This window comes from Hemiscyllium ocellatum, chromosome 21, assembly GCF_020745735.1.
Source record: "Hemiscyllium ocellatum isolate sHemOce1 chromosome 21, sHemOce1.pat.X.cur, whole genome shotgun sequence".
Classification (NCBI taxonomy): domain Eukaryota; kingdom Metazoa; phylum Chordata; class Chondrichthyes; order Orectolobiformes; family Hemiscylliidae; genus Hemiscyllium; species Hemiscyllium ocellatum.
Window position 1 is genome coordinate 54,762,980 of NC_083421.1, and position 14,146 is coordinate 54,777,125.

General features: G+C 39.3%; 1 protein-coding gene across 2 annotated transcripts in view; it reads left to right on the forward strand.

The window, feature by feature from the left end:
• The first annotated feature begins 11,097 nt into the window (after window positions 1-11,097).
• Window positions 11,098-14,146, forward strand: part of LOC132825893 (neuronal calcium sensor 1) — a 162,724-nt gene continuing 159,675 nt past the window's right edge. The window contains exon 1 of one of the 2 annotated variants that reach the window (XM_060841503.1): window positions 11,098-11,236. The gene's annotated coding sequence lies outside the window, so the exon portion shown is untranslated. The remainder of the gene's footprint in view (window positions 11,237-14,146) is intronic. The other variant, XM_060841504.1, reaches the window with a different exon arrangement.

A 14,146-nucleotide genomic window follows, 5' to 3' on the forward strand; every position in this document is an offset into this window, starting at 1 on the left:
ACTGATTGTGGCAAAACTGCAAAGCTGAAAACTGATCCATTGGTTGTGAAACCATTCAGCTCAGGCTATGTTTTACTGCTTATGTTGTTTTGTACACAAGTAGCCTTGTGTTCTAGCTTCACCAGGTTGACACCTCATTTTGAGGTATGCCTAATGCTGCTCCTGGCATTCTGTCCTCCACTCTTCATTTAACAGGGTTGATTCGCTGGCTTGAGAGTAATGATGGAGTTGAGGATATGCCAGGTTTTGAGGTTACTGTGTGTGTTGGAGTATGATTCTGCTACTGCTGGTGACCCAGAATGCCTCACTGTTGTCCAGTCTTGAGTTGCTAGGCCTGTTCAAAGGCAGGGCGCTGAGAGAGCCACACAGGACTGTCGGATATTCTCAATGTCAGAACAGATCTTTGTCTCTACAAAGACTGTGCGGTGGTCACTAACTGATACTGTCATGACCAATGCATTTGTGGCATGCAGATTGAAGGGGATGAATCCAGGCATGCTGTTTCTCTTTTGTTGATTTCCTCTTCTTCTGTGGTCCCAGTATAATGTACAATTGAACATATTCTTTGAGACTTCACAACACAGTACCTTACAGAATGCACCTCCAGGTCATTGTCAACAAGAAATGGATATATCCCTATAAAATTAGAGGGAGTGAGGGTAAACTGACCATTAATTATTTAGGGTTTTCAACCTGCAGTGTGCTATGTTTCCCTAACTACATATACTGCTCTATCTGCTGAGTACATTCACCGTTTTCTGTTTTTACTCTTCAGTTATGAACTCAGGTGATTAGTATTGTGGATGAGAGACCAGGACAACCACAATTAAAGTTGGAAAGCCTGTTACTGTACATCTTTTAAACAAATACATTGTAAAAGCTTAGATCTTGTTTGAGGAAGTAGGTACAAATTGGAAGCTTATTAACATTATGTGTGTCGTGTTTCACTTTGTTACAATCTCATGTTTAATTTTTTTATGTGAAAGAGGGTAAAATTGTTTTCACTTTTAATGGTCTTGAGCTAAATTTGATTCTTTTTTTTCCTTTGTTTTGTGTAAGCTCACTGGCACACAACAAAAGCCAGAGGCTCTTGTCTGCCGATTCCACCTGACTAAGTGGAATATTCCCTGGAGTACGTTTTCAGTACATGGTACTGTATCTTGATGATGCTTAGCTTTTAGATTCTCTACCTCAGCTTAATCCCTTCAACCTTAAATTAAAACTAAAATTCATCATTAGATCAAAGGCTGCTGCAGATTTGTTAGCCAACAAAGGCTGCATTTCTAAGTGACAATTGAGTTTATAACCTGTGCAAAGCTTGATAATACAGGAAGTGAATCAATCAATATTGTGATTCCACAATATATTGTGTTCAATCAAATGGCTGCAGAATGCCTTGAGGAAGTGGGTGAGCAGAAGCAGTCCTGTCCCCAATTGGTATCTATAAGTAGAGGGATTGGGTCTTGCTGTCAGAGACTAGGGGGTCAGGTAGGAAATTAGCAAGCAGGATCACAAAAGTAATAATTTTCTGTTTTACTCTTACCAACTCAATTGTAGAGAAATAAGAGGATACAGCAGATTAATATGTGATAGGTGCAGGAGAGAGGATTTTAAGTTCTTATTACATTGTAATCTTATCTGCAGGAAATGGATCTTTACATGTCAGATGATTATATCTGAATATAACGATGATCAATATCTTTGCTGGATTATTTCTTAGTTCTTGAAGGTAATTAAGAGTCATAGCCATATTACTGTGGGGTCACAGAGATCAGATCAGGTAAGGTTCACCATCCTCCCTACATAAAGGATATTAGTGAACCAGATGCATCAACAATCGATAATTGTTTCATTGACATTATTATTGAGACTAACTTTCAATTCTGAATTTATCAACTTAGTTTAAATTCCACCACAGAGGAACACCATGATCATAGTGACTAAATGGCCTGCTGTGCCGAAACCTTTCTATATTTCTAACTCTAGGGAAAAGTAAAGATATCATCCCAACTCTCAATATTCTGCAAAAGTTCTTAGCTGGTCTGAGGACCACACCAAGTCAGAGGTCATGGGTCCAAGGTCACAAATGAAACGCAGAGAAAGCTACACATGACCACTGCCATCTTGAGGAACAAGGGTAGTACTTACGAACTCAACCACCTGCAAGTTCCCCTCCAAACCACTTAACCATCTAGACTTGGAACGTATTGCCATTTCTTCAGTGTCATTGAACCAAAATCTTTGATCATCTTCCTCAAAGGCATTGTGGATTTGCCCATGCTAAATGGACTGCAGTGCTTCAAGAAGGCAGCTCACCACCACCTTGTCAAAGGCAACTAGGATGGGCAATAAATATTGGTCTAGTTGGCAATGCCCACATCCCATGAATTAATTTTTTAAAAGCAAACCAAACTTAAACTATTCTTTCTATTCAGTCTGTATTTTCCATTAGTTCATGCATTGATCCAATTAAAAATTTAATTCTCTCTGTCTCAATTAATTTCTATGGAAAAGTGTTCCATGCTGCAACCATCCATATTAGTATCAAACCTGCATACCTGCGTGGATTTGTTTGTCAATCTGGACTATTCAACACAAAGAATGAAATCAACACCTAGTTTGATTGTGCAATCATTAACTTCTGAATAAAAATGTAATTATCTATAATGCTGGAATATCAGCAGTATTAGTATGAATCCTAATTTTGTATTACTTTTAAATGGTAGAGACTTTTTCTACTTAATCTTATGCCATGCTCTGTTATCTAATCTTTGCAGGGAATAGCTTCTATGTAATTGTCTTTATTACATGGATATTCTAGAGTTTCAAGTCGAACAAAAACCTGGAAAAGGCAGTGAATATTTTTGCAGTTTTGAGAACATGTCTCATAGAAATTATGTTACGTTGATCAAAAGACTGAGTCATGGGGATTTCAGGTGAGGTGCCCCAGGAGGTGGACACTACATAAGAAGAAGGGAACCATTTATATTCTCGGTGAGCTTGGGAGCTGATTATGAAAGTGGATCAGTCAAATGTGGGTGGAGGAGCAAAAGGTGGGTCTCATAGACTGGATTAGCTTGAAGTAGCTTCAAAGAAGGGGCACATGACCAGACAAAAAATGAAATAAAGGATACTAGTTCAGGGCTACATCCAGGTGGCTTGGAGAGTGGAAATGGAAAGGAAGAATGCATCAGAGGCTGCTCAACAGGTGGTCTCAGTCATGGGTACAGGAATGTCTTGCATTTGTTGCTAGAAGTGAGGACAAAATTTACAGAGATTGAAGGGAAACATAAACCTATTCCAGAGAGAGTACATGGGAATGTAGAGGAATAATGAAAGGTTGGGATACATTTGTGGAGGCTGATTATGTGAAATGAGGGAGGTGTAGAAATGAAAGGCATGACAAAGTGAAGGAAGGCAAAGAGAGAGACAGGAATGGTGTAAGAAGTGTTCAAAAGAAAGGAAAATCAAGTTATGAGCGTAGGTCCATTGCAGCAGCCACAATGTGTACACAAAGAGCACATGGAAACTAAGGTTAGAGACATAACGAAGATTAAGAGTGAGGAAGAAACAATAATGAGAATACAAAGCTAAAGTTAGAAGTCCTGTAATCATAAGAAGTTAACATTATTTGTGTAAGTTTGGAACATCAGCGAATTAATGCCTAAGCAGGAACCTGTTTAAGAGGCAGAGTATCTGGAAGCTCTCATCTAGAAGTTTCTTAGTTAAAATGGATGGCTAAAGAAATGTAGAAAATCAATAATGAATCAGCATAAGTTGATTGTAAAAATGCTTGAAATACTCCCTGCTGAAAAAGCCAGACCTATTTTTATTTTTATTTCAACTTTTTTTCAGGATTTGCAATATTTTTGCTTTAATTTTGGCAAAGGTTGATCCAGGCATTGATTTTAAAATTCTTGCATTTGTGTTCAAATCGTCCCATTGTTTTGCTCCTTTCTATTATTTTTAAAAATCTCCTTCTGTAGTATTACCTCATAGCAATTTCAATTCTACCCTCTTGTTCTGGGTCTCTTTCACTTCCTTCTGCCATTTCAGACCAAAACTCAGAATTCAATCCAAAACATTTTCATCTCTGTCTCCTGCTTTAAGATTTGGAGATGTCAGTGTTGGACTGGGGTGTACAAAGTTAAAAATCACACAACACCAGATTATAGTCCAACAGGTTTGATTGGAAGCGCTAGCTTTCGGAGCGCCGCTCCTTCATCAGCTGGTAAGGAGCAGCGTTCCGAAGGCTAGTGCTTCCTCATTTAAGATGCAGTTTAACACTTAGGTTGTTGCCAATGCTTTCTATTTCATCTGTTTATGCTGCTGTGAAGTATCTTGAAATGTTTTATTAGGTTAAATGTAATTTGTTCCTGTTGTTGTTGCAGACCATGAGTTATGCTCCTGTCAGTTGAACTGCTGCTTTAAAAAATTCTTCAGAGCATTCATTATTCACTATATAATGGTGTGTACATTTATAATATGTGGAAATATTGTCAGAGACAATAGTTAAGGAGAGAAATTATTGATTCAATGAGCACAGTGCACACTATATTTCAGTTTCTGGATTCTGTTTTACCAGTACAGGAATGCACTTATCTGCTTGCTGATGCCAGTCATTTCATTTCTTTTTCCTTTTGTAGCTAATATATGTGTAATTCTACACAAGAACATCTGAATAATGCAGTAAGAATAATATATCATTTGTAACAGTAATACCAGAGTTGCAAATTCTTGGTTTCCGCTGTAATCTGTACCCAATATATATCTTCCTAATTATGATATTTCCCAAATATTGTATCCTACACTTACACATCTGTCTGAGAAGCTAAATGGGTTTTGGATACTGGCTTGCTTGGACAGAAGAAATATTAGATTTTTTAAAAATGTTCATTCACAGGCATGAGTTTCATTATTAAGGATTGCATTTATTGCCCAATCCTGAATTGTTCTTGAGAAGTTTGTAGTGAACCACCTTCTTGAGCATGACATCCTCTGTGGTGAAGATGCCTCTGCGGTGACATTTTTATTGACCTTTGGTATAACTGAAAGGCTTGCTAGGTTATTTCAGAAGGTTTTTAAGAGTCGATCATTGTGAACTGTGTCTCAGTAAGTGTCAGTACATTTGAGAGCAGAAAAGGGAGAATGGAAGGATAGAGTCTATTTCTTATTAATGCCAGGGAACAACATTCTGTCCTACAGGTCACATTTATGACATTAGAATATCTTTGTGAATTTTTCAAGGACTCTGTGGATTACTTTATTACGGTCTCACTCTGATTAACCTTGCAATTAATTCCTACACATTAGCTTTAGGAAACACAATGCATGTGTTAGAAAAATTAATGTGTGGATATTTAAACCTGTTCCTTGGTAATAACCAGATAATGCATTCAGTGCTAGAATGTGGAATCTTCTGTTTCAATTACTACTACAATGAGATAGAAAACCACCAGCTTTCAGTTGAAAGGAAATAAACTGTGAATTGAGCAACTTTCCTTTATAAAAAAATTGAGTTCAGTCCAAAACAGTCCTTGTGTTCTCAGTTGTTGTAATTAAAATGCTGGAGATTTAAGCCATATTATGTTCTATTTTTGCCCTATTTCTCCTTCAAGTTGCTGAGCTACACTTCTGAGTATGTCCAAGTGGTAATCCTGCTCATGCAAGTTTGGGGAGTGAGTGTTAACCTCATCAAACATTCACAGATGTACATTGCCAACCACAGAATGGGACACAAGTCTCTTCTTCTCTCTCTTCATGAGATATTGAACCTAGAAAAGCATAGTCTTTCTGGCACAGTCCCACTACAGTGTCATCCTTATCTTAATAGAAACAATTTAACTTGAAAAATATAACTAAATGAAGTGCTGAGAAAGTCGATAGACGAACTTCAAAATGTACAAAAGTGTACAGACTCTAGAATTTAGAATCCCTGAAATAGCATTTGTGGTTTCTTTTTTGATTTTGCTGTGTTGTAGCAGGCTATTCCCAGGCATTATACAATTATCACCTATTAAGTAAGATGTTACACACAAATCTTATTTGGGTTTCAGTATGAAGTGATTAAAAAGGTTTTTGTTACATTGTGGGGAGAGCTATTCCCATGAATTAATGACTCAAAGATGACAGATGGGACTGAGGCAAAGCTGGGAGATACAGCATATGTGTTGAAAGTTGATTTCAAATTTTCAAAATGATTCCTCAAAGTTAATGTTCTGAGTGTGGAATGAACCATAAATTAGAAATGCAGGGCTCATTTTTGTAATTTTTCATGTGTTTCCTGTAAATATCTCAATAACTTTGCCCACTAAATTTTTGTTGAGGTACATTATTAGCTAAATAAAGTCTCATCTATTTTTACATATTATTTTGTTGCCCTCATCAAGACATTTAGAATCGGCATACATTTCTGAATTTTAGTTTATTTTCCTGAACCTCAAAACTGCAATTCCTCAATCCCCGCACTCTGCTCTTTACTGTACAGTTAACAGAATTTTAGAATGCAAAACTGTAACATCTGACCTTTACTTATTGATTAATTTGTCTTCACTCTTGGAGTTTACAACATAGATTTTGTACTGCTATTGTTTGACTGAGATTAAGTTTAAGTACATCACGTTGTTGATAAAAGTGAGTTTTGAAATCCATGAAGTCACCTCTTGATTTTCCTTTTTCTCATTAAGACCTTTTAAGTTTAAAAAAATAGTAAAATTACTGTTGATTTGAGATTGTCTGCCTCAAATGTAAAAGCTACATTGTTTTCTAATTCTGTATCAGTATCAGAGAGGCTTTGGGGTTGACTATTGGCCAGAAAACATTTAGATATTACAGTTTATTTTCTCACCTTAATTATTTTCATCTCTCTGTAGTGAACATACACTGGCCAGAATTGCACATAAATACTGATCTTTTGGACATGTTACCTGATTACTGCTGGTAAAGTAGGGATTATACCCAACAAGAGTCAGTGCTGTGAGGAGAATAATGGAAACAAAATAGGCAATCAATTTCAAATAACAAAATGATGGTGATGGGCAAGGGATAAACAAGTGCAAAAGAAGTAGTCTAAAGTGATGAGTTTAGAATGACTGCTGAGTAAAGTGAAATCGCAGTCAGCACTCAGAGGGATGCAGCTGCATTGCAATGTCTTGCCAACCAAATGAAATGGATTCCCATGATGTGAAAATGACTTTGTAATGCAGATCTGGAAAGGGGCTGTAAAGTTGTTCATTCTGATCAACTCTATAATACAGGAGCCTGTGCTCTACAAGTTGTTTGCAGATGAACATGTGGGAACAAAGACAACAGCTATTAGAGGACCAACTCATGAAAGTTGCTCTAAGGTCTGCTCAAAAAGAGCACATTCCAAGATCCATGCCTATCTGCTGATAGATGCACTAAAGCTTGGGCAACCACTACAAAAACATAGTGGGGAAAGGCCACTGTCTACATCCTTGTGTCATATACAGGCTGGAGCCCTTCCAGGTGTAAAACCTGAGAATGTAAGGCATAAAATATAAATATAACCAAATAAGGTAAATGTGAGAGGTATTGTATTGAAGAAAACCTGATGTATTATATGGGAGAAAGTGAGGACTGCAGCTGCTGGAGATCAGAGCTGAAAATGTGTTGCTGGAAAAGCGCAGCAGGTCAGGCAGCATCCAGGGAGCAGGAGAATTGACGTTTCGGGCATGAGCCCTTCTTCAGGGCTGTTTCCTGAAGAAGGGCTCATGCCTGAAACACCGATTCTCCTGCTCCCGGGATGCTGCCTGACCTACTGCGCTTTTTCAGCAACACATTTTCAGCTCTGAGAGATTATATGTACTGTTGTGAATTATACCTTTTCAAATTTTATGAATAAAGTATATTTTGGGGGAAAAAGTAGCTACCAAGGTTAGTTTACAGCTTTCATAGATAGAAACCTTAATATTGTATTGATATATAACATAAGGGCAACACAGTGGTCTAGTGCCAGGGTCCCAGATTCGATTCCAGCCTCAGTCGACTGTCTGTGTGGAGTTTGTGCATTTTTCCTGTGTATGCGTGGGTTTCCTCCCACAGTCGAAAGATGTGCAGGTTAGGTGAATTGGTCAGGCTAAATTGCCCATAGTGTTAAGGGATATGTGTAGGTTAGGTGTTCTAGTCAGGGGAATGCAGGGTTATAGGGTAAGGGGATGGGTCTGGGTGGCATACTGGTTGGAGGGTCAGTCTGGATTTTTTGGGCTAAATAGCACAACATTTGCTTATGTTCATCAATATTTCTTTAATAAATGTCATTAATTTTTATCTCCTGTATGTAATTTGTGGATATCAATTTTGGAATTAGTTTGTATTGCAGTCTTTTGTATTCCTCAAACTAAACGCATGTACTTCAAAGGTGGACAACTGCTCTGACTGAGTATCAGCTGTTGTAAATACCTGTGCATGCTATCTTGCAATGGAATTATGATGTCCCTTATATTAAAACAGAATACTACTGCAAGTTCTTAGCATACTGATTCACTGAGCAAAAAGCACAACAGTCATAAGGATATATTTACTTCAAAATGTGAAATGAGTTTGACATCCTCCATGAGTTTCTTCTGACCTGTAACTAAACATTGTTTCCAATATACACTGGTATATTAAGTTTATTGAGAGCTTCAAATCTCATGGACTTTCAGACAGAATGGAGAGCATATGATCATTAGTGTTTTTCTGTCTCAGCCAAGAAAGACACTTTTTCTAGTTTCAGCATTCATATTTTTTAATGTTTCCTTGGTTTTTATTCCTTTTCTGTCCAGAAATCCATAACATGTCTTCTTCACTTTTAGTGAATTGGAGATCCTGATATTAACTTGGCTTTTTACACTCTGTTTTCCTCACAACAGAGCTTTATTTCTAGGTACTTTATCAGCTTGGAGCTGTTTGTTAAAATGCTTTGAGGTTGCTCATTTTGGTGACCAGAATTAAACATGAAATGAGGGCTTATCAGAGCACTGTACAGCTTGATCTTTATGCCCTCTGACTTGCACATTCAAGTGTGACTTTTTTGTTTGCTGCTCTGTATTGATTACATTGAGCTCACAAAATTTCCTTGGTTCCTTCTTTAACTTCATTCTCATCATTCTCAGCTATTTTAATATAATTAACATTGGGAAATTTACTTTGCATCTGACCTGGGAGAGCTTGAGAATGACACTGGATAGCTGGAATGGAAGCAAGTTCCAACATGCAGCACTAACCTTGAATAGAACAAAAGTAAAAATAAACACTTAACAAATCTATATCCAGAAGTATCAACTCTTCTAGCAACATCATTGCAAAAGAGCAAGTGCACAGTCTGAGATGAGAGGGGAGTGAGCGGAGAAACAAGCTGAGAGGGAGGGTTAAATAGCTGGGTGGGATTAACAGATGGAATTTAATACCAGCAATTGTGAGGTTATCCATTTCAGTCTGAAAGGTGATAGATCAGAGAATTTATTAGAAGGTACAAAGTTAAATATAATGGAAGACCAATGAGATTTGGGGGTTCAGGTGTTTAGCTCTTTGAAATGCCACAAACAGATGTGAAAAATAGTTAAGAAGGCTAATGGAATACTGACCTTCATATCCAAAAGGTTGGAGCAGAAGAATTCAAATATTAGATTAGATTACTTACAGTGTGGAAACAGGCCCTTCGGCCCAACAAGTCCACACCGACCCGCCACCCACCCATACATTTACCCCTTACCTAACACTACGGTCAATTTATCCTGGCCAATTCACCTGGCCCACACATCTTTGGACTGTGGGAGGAAACCCACGCAGAGAAGGTGCAAACTCCACACAGTCAGTCGCCTGAGTCGGGAAGTGAACCCGGGTCTCGGGTGCTGTGAGGCAGCAGTGCTAACCACAGTGCCACCATGCTGCAGTTATGCAAAAGGATGTTTTGGCCTTGAAGGAAGTTCAGTACAGGTTTACAAGGATGATACCTGATTCTCAGGGGTTACATTATGAGGAGAGATTAGACATTATTTATTCTGTAAAATTTAGAAGGCTGAAGGGTTGATTTAGTTGAGATCTTCAGGATATTAGCAGGGTGGATAAACTATTTCCACTGATGATCCTAGAATCAGGGGGCATAATCTAAGATAGAAGTTGCTAGAAAAGCTCAGCATGTCTGCAGCATCTGTGAAGTCAGCTAATGTTTCAGGTCTGGTGACCTTTCCTCAGAACTGATGATGGCTGGGTAAATGTCAGTTTATATGCAGAAGATAGGGTGGAGGGAGGGGATAAAGAGGAAATTATAGGTGGGGATATAGCCCAAAGAGACTGAAGGACAGTTGGACAAAGAAGTAGATCATGATTTGTCTGTGTTGGTGAATAGCTGTTAATGAAGACTGTAATGGCTAACAATGGGTAGTGTGTAACTGCAGATTACAGTATTTGATAATAATGCCTGTTGTGTGGGTTGGGGGTTAGGAGATGGCAGAGTTCATGCTGTCTGCAGTTCTGGTTTTTATTGGGCGTAGTCCAAGAATTAGGGCCAAGCCATTTAGGAGAAATGTTAGAAAGCACATCTGTAATACAAAGACAAGTGGAGGTTTGTAATTCTACCTCAAACAGCAGCAGCTACTAATTCAATTGTTAAATTTAAATCTAAGATAGACTCAAGGCAGGCCTATGGAGTTATGCTGGAGATCAGAGTCAAGAGTAGAGTTTTGCTGGAAAAGCACAACAGGTCAGGCAGCATCTGAGGTGCAGGAAAATCAACGTTTAGGGCAGGAATGGTGACGGGCTTTGGCCCGAAACGGGATGCTGCCTGACCTGCTGTGCTTTTTCAGCACTTGACTCGATGGACTTAGCCGTGATCTTATTAAAATGGCCGAGCGGCCTGGAGGAACCAAATGGCTCACTCCTGCTGCACCCCAGGGTCAGGCACCTGGAGCGCGCAAGGGGGGAAAAGAGAATGACCATGACGTCACTGTCCAGGCACGCGGTGCGAGCGAGGACGTCTGTCGCGCGCTCGTTGGGAAGGGGGGGAAAACTGAATGACCATGACGTCACTGTCCAGGCACGCGGTGCGAGCGAGGACGTCAGTCGCGCGCCCCACCCCTGCACCGACGCCGGCGGATGAGCGTGCAGGCGCTGCGGTTGCTGTGGGGCTTCATTCAAACAGGCGGAGGGAGCGCCGGCGGTGAGCTGAGGGATAAACGCGCTGGACGAATTCAAATCGCCGGGCAACGTTCGGTGGATCTGGCCTTCACAGTAGGTGCGCGATCAGTAATGTTTGGTGATCGGTTCTCTGTCTCTCCCTCCCCTCCCCCAACACATTGCTGTTGTGGGAGTTTTTTTTGGGTGGGTGGAAAGTGACGCGAAAGCTTTGCGGTTGCTAAGGAGGGCTGTGGGTCCGCCTGAGATTTACACTCCCTCCTGCCAGACTCTCTGAGAGAAAAACAAACCCCGCTCCCCTCTCTGAAGATGCATTTTAAAAAAAAATGTTGGAAACTTTTTCTTCCAGCAGCTACGCGGGAAGTATTATCCCTCTTTGTGTTTTGAGTGCAGTTGTATTTTGTTTGGTGCGTGTGTCGCTTATTTTCTGTGCAAGTTTCCAACCTCCCTCGGAAACGAAAAAAAGGAAAGAAAACGTGAGGGGTCCCCATATGTGTCTCCCATTTGATGTGTTTTTTCGCAATGATTCAGAGCGTGTTGGTGTTTTCTTCTCTCTCTCTCTCTCTCTCTGGTTCATCATTCGAGCCTGCCGAGAGGCACGTAATAGGTGTATTTATTTATACCGCATTTCACACATTTAAGTTAGATGGGCCAAAAATCTCCTTTCGGGCTGTTCATTTGATGGGCGAATTTGGAAATCTGTAGTTAAGTTCCGAAATATCTTGATAGTCACGTTAGCTAATGAGTGGGTTGTATAGTCCTCGTTTTGTGTATGTACAGTAATTTTTAAAATCCCCTTTCATTTGTGGATGGATGGGGCTTTATAAATATTCGTTCCGCTAATACAATGGGTGTTGGGTAATGATTTCCAGAAGGCGTGAATAAACCGCCGTTGGGGATACGAACTTGTATTTCTTACTCTTCCCCCCCCCCCCCCATACACTTTGTCATTTTCCCTTTCCCTTTCCCTTTCAATTTAGGAGTTAATTTACCTCCCTCTGTATGTGTGAGAAATCCGAGGTCTTTACTGTTATCCGTTGGAGAGTCTGATTTTAAGCTTGCTGGTGTGGTAGGGAGAAATGTGTTGACATCTGTAGCGACAAGGTTTTCTCTTTGTCTGCACTGTCTATGCCACATTGCTGTCAGCATCATAAGAAGGCTGGAATTCGACTTAATGTCTGAATGACACATCGCAAGCTTCCTTGTAAACGGTCGTTTCTAAGAACAAGATAGTTGAAGAAGTTACGGTTTTCAACTAAAATGAAATGCATTTGAGGTTACTACTAGTGCGTGAATAAAAATGTCAATGAACAAAGTATATTGAATTCAGCTTTAAAATAGCCCATTAAAATCATTTGTCAAATTGTGTAAGTACCCTGCAATTAACTCAAGCTTTACTTTGGAGTATCAGAATTAATGGCTTAACCGCAATGATGATAGTACAGTACATTTCATTCTCTGTAGTTGTATGGTCTGCATACAAAAAGCGATCAATCAATAGTGCTGCATAGCAAAATGTCTTGCATAGAATCTCAGGAATATTGTTTTGGAATGCGTTGCTGTGAGTTTAACTAGTTATATATTCATAGATAATAATGCAAGGATTATTACAGTCAAACTTTTGACATGAATGCAATGCTATATCAAAAACAGTGCAAATCAAGAATTCTCAGGAGTACTGCAAAATGGCTGAAAGTTCTATTCTTTTACATGATCAATGATCATAAAAGCAGGTTTGAAATCTGTAACATTACAAAGGGAAATCTCAGAAGTTAAAATTGGTGTAACATTTATGTGCTTACCCTAGGGGTCTCTGCAGTATTTAATATGCTTTCATATTCTACTGTTTACAGAGAATATGTTGAAGTGCTGGAGACACTGTGCTGCAGGCTTTGCAATTTGGTTATGTGTGGAACAGATCAGAGGCTTGCTGAGAAGTGCAACAAGGTATTTGTTTGCACTTTGTTGTGAAACCTCTGAGTACAGCATTCATTTTATGTATAGATACATTTATTTAAAAGTAATTTGGGTGGGTCTAACATAAATCTCGAGTTCTACATTTCATAATCAGTCAGAGCTCCAAAGTTGACCAAGTGAATGATTAATTATAGAGAAGAGAACTGATCACTCCTGAAAACTTCACGAGTCCTAATGGAAATTGGTAAATGCTGGTTAAGACCTGGAATCATTGAAGCTGCGTAGTGTCCCCTGCAGTCAATTAGCTAGCTAGAACTCATAATGCAGAATATTGGGAAGGTGATGACCTAATGGTATTAACGCTGGATTGTTAATCCAGAGACCCAGATAATGGGTACTCAGATGGTTGAATTTGAATTCTGTTTTTGAAAAATCTGGAATTAAGATGGTGACCATGAAATGATTGTGAATTATCAGGAAAAACCCATCTGGTTCACCAATGTGCTTTAGGAAAGGAATCTGGCATCCTTACCAAGTCTGGGCTACATGTGACTCCAGAACTGCAGCAATACAGTTGACTCTTAACTGCCCTCTGGGCAATTAGGGATGGACAATAAATTTTGGCCGATCCAATGACACTCTTCCTATGAATGAATTTTAAACAATGAAGGGAAACTCTGTCCACTGTTCCATGGCATGGTGTGTGGAATCAATACTTGGAGATGGGTGAGAAAATTGGAGGAAAAACAATGGAACTTTGAGAAACTGCCAAACATTTTTTCAGTGCAGATTGTGATAAGCCAAATTCACTTGGCTGCTGTATTTCAAATTCTGATGTCCACAAAATAAGCCATATTGGAGATTGGTAATTAGACTGTGCAGTAGTTTGTATTGCAGTTTACTTAGATTCATAGAGATGTACAGCATGGACACAGACCTTTTGATACAATTCATCCATGCCAACCAGATATCCTAATCTAATTTAGTCCCATTTGTCAGCACTTGCCCCCCTCCACCCTCTGTGTGAAAATGATGCCCCTAAGGTCCCTTTTATATCTTACCTCTGTCATGTTAAATTTACGTCGTCTAGTGT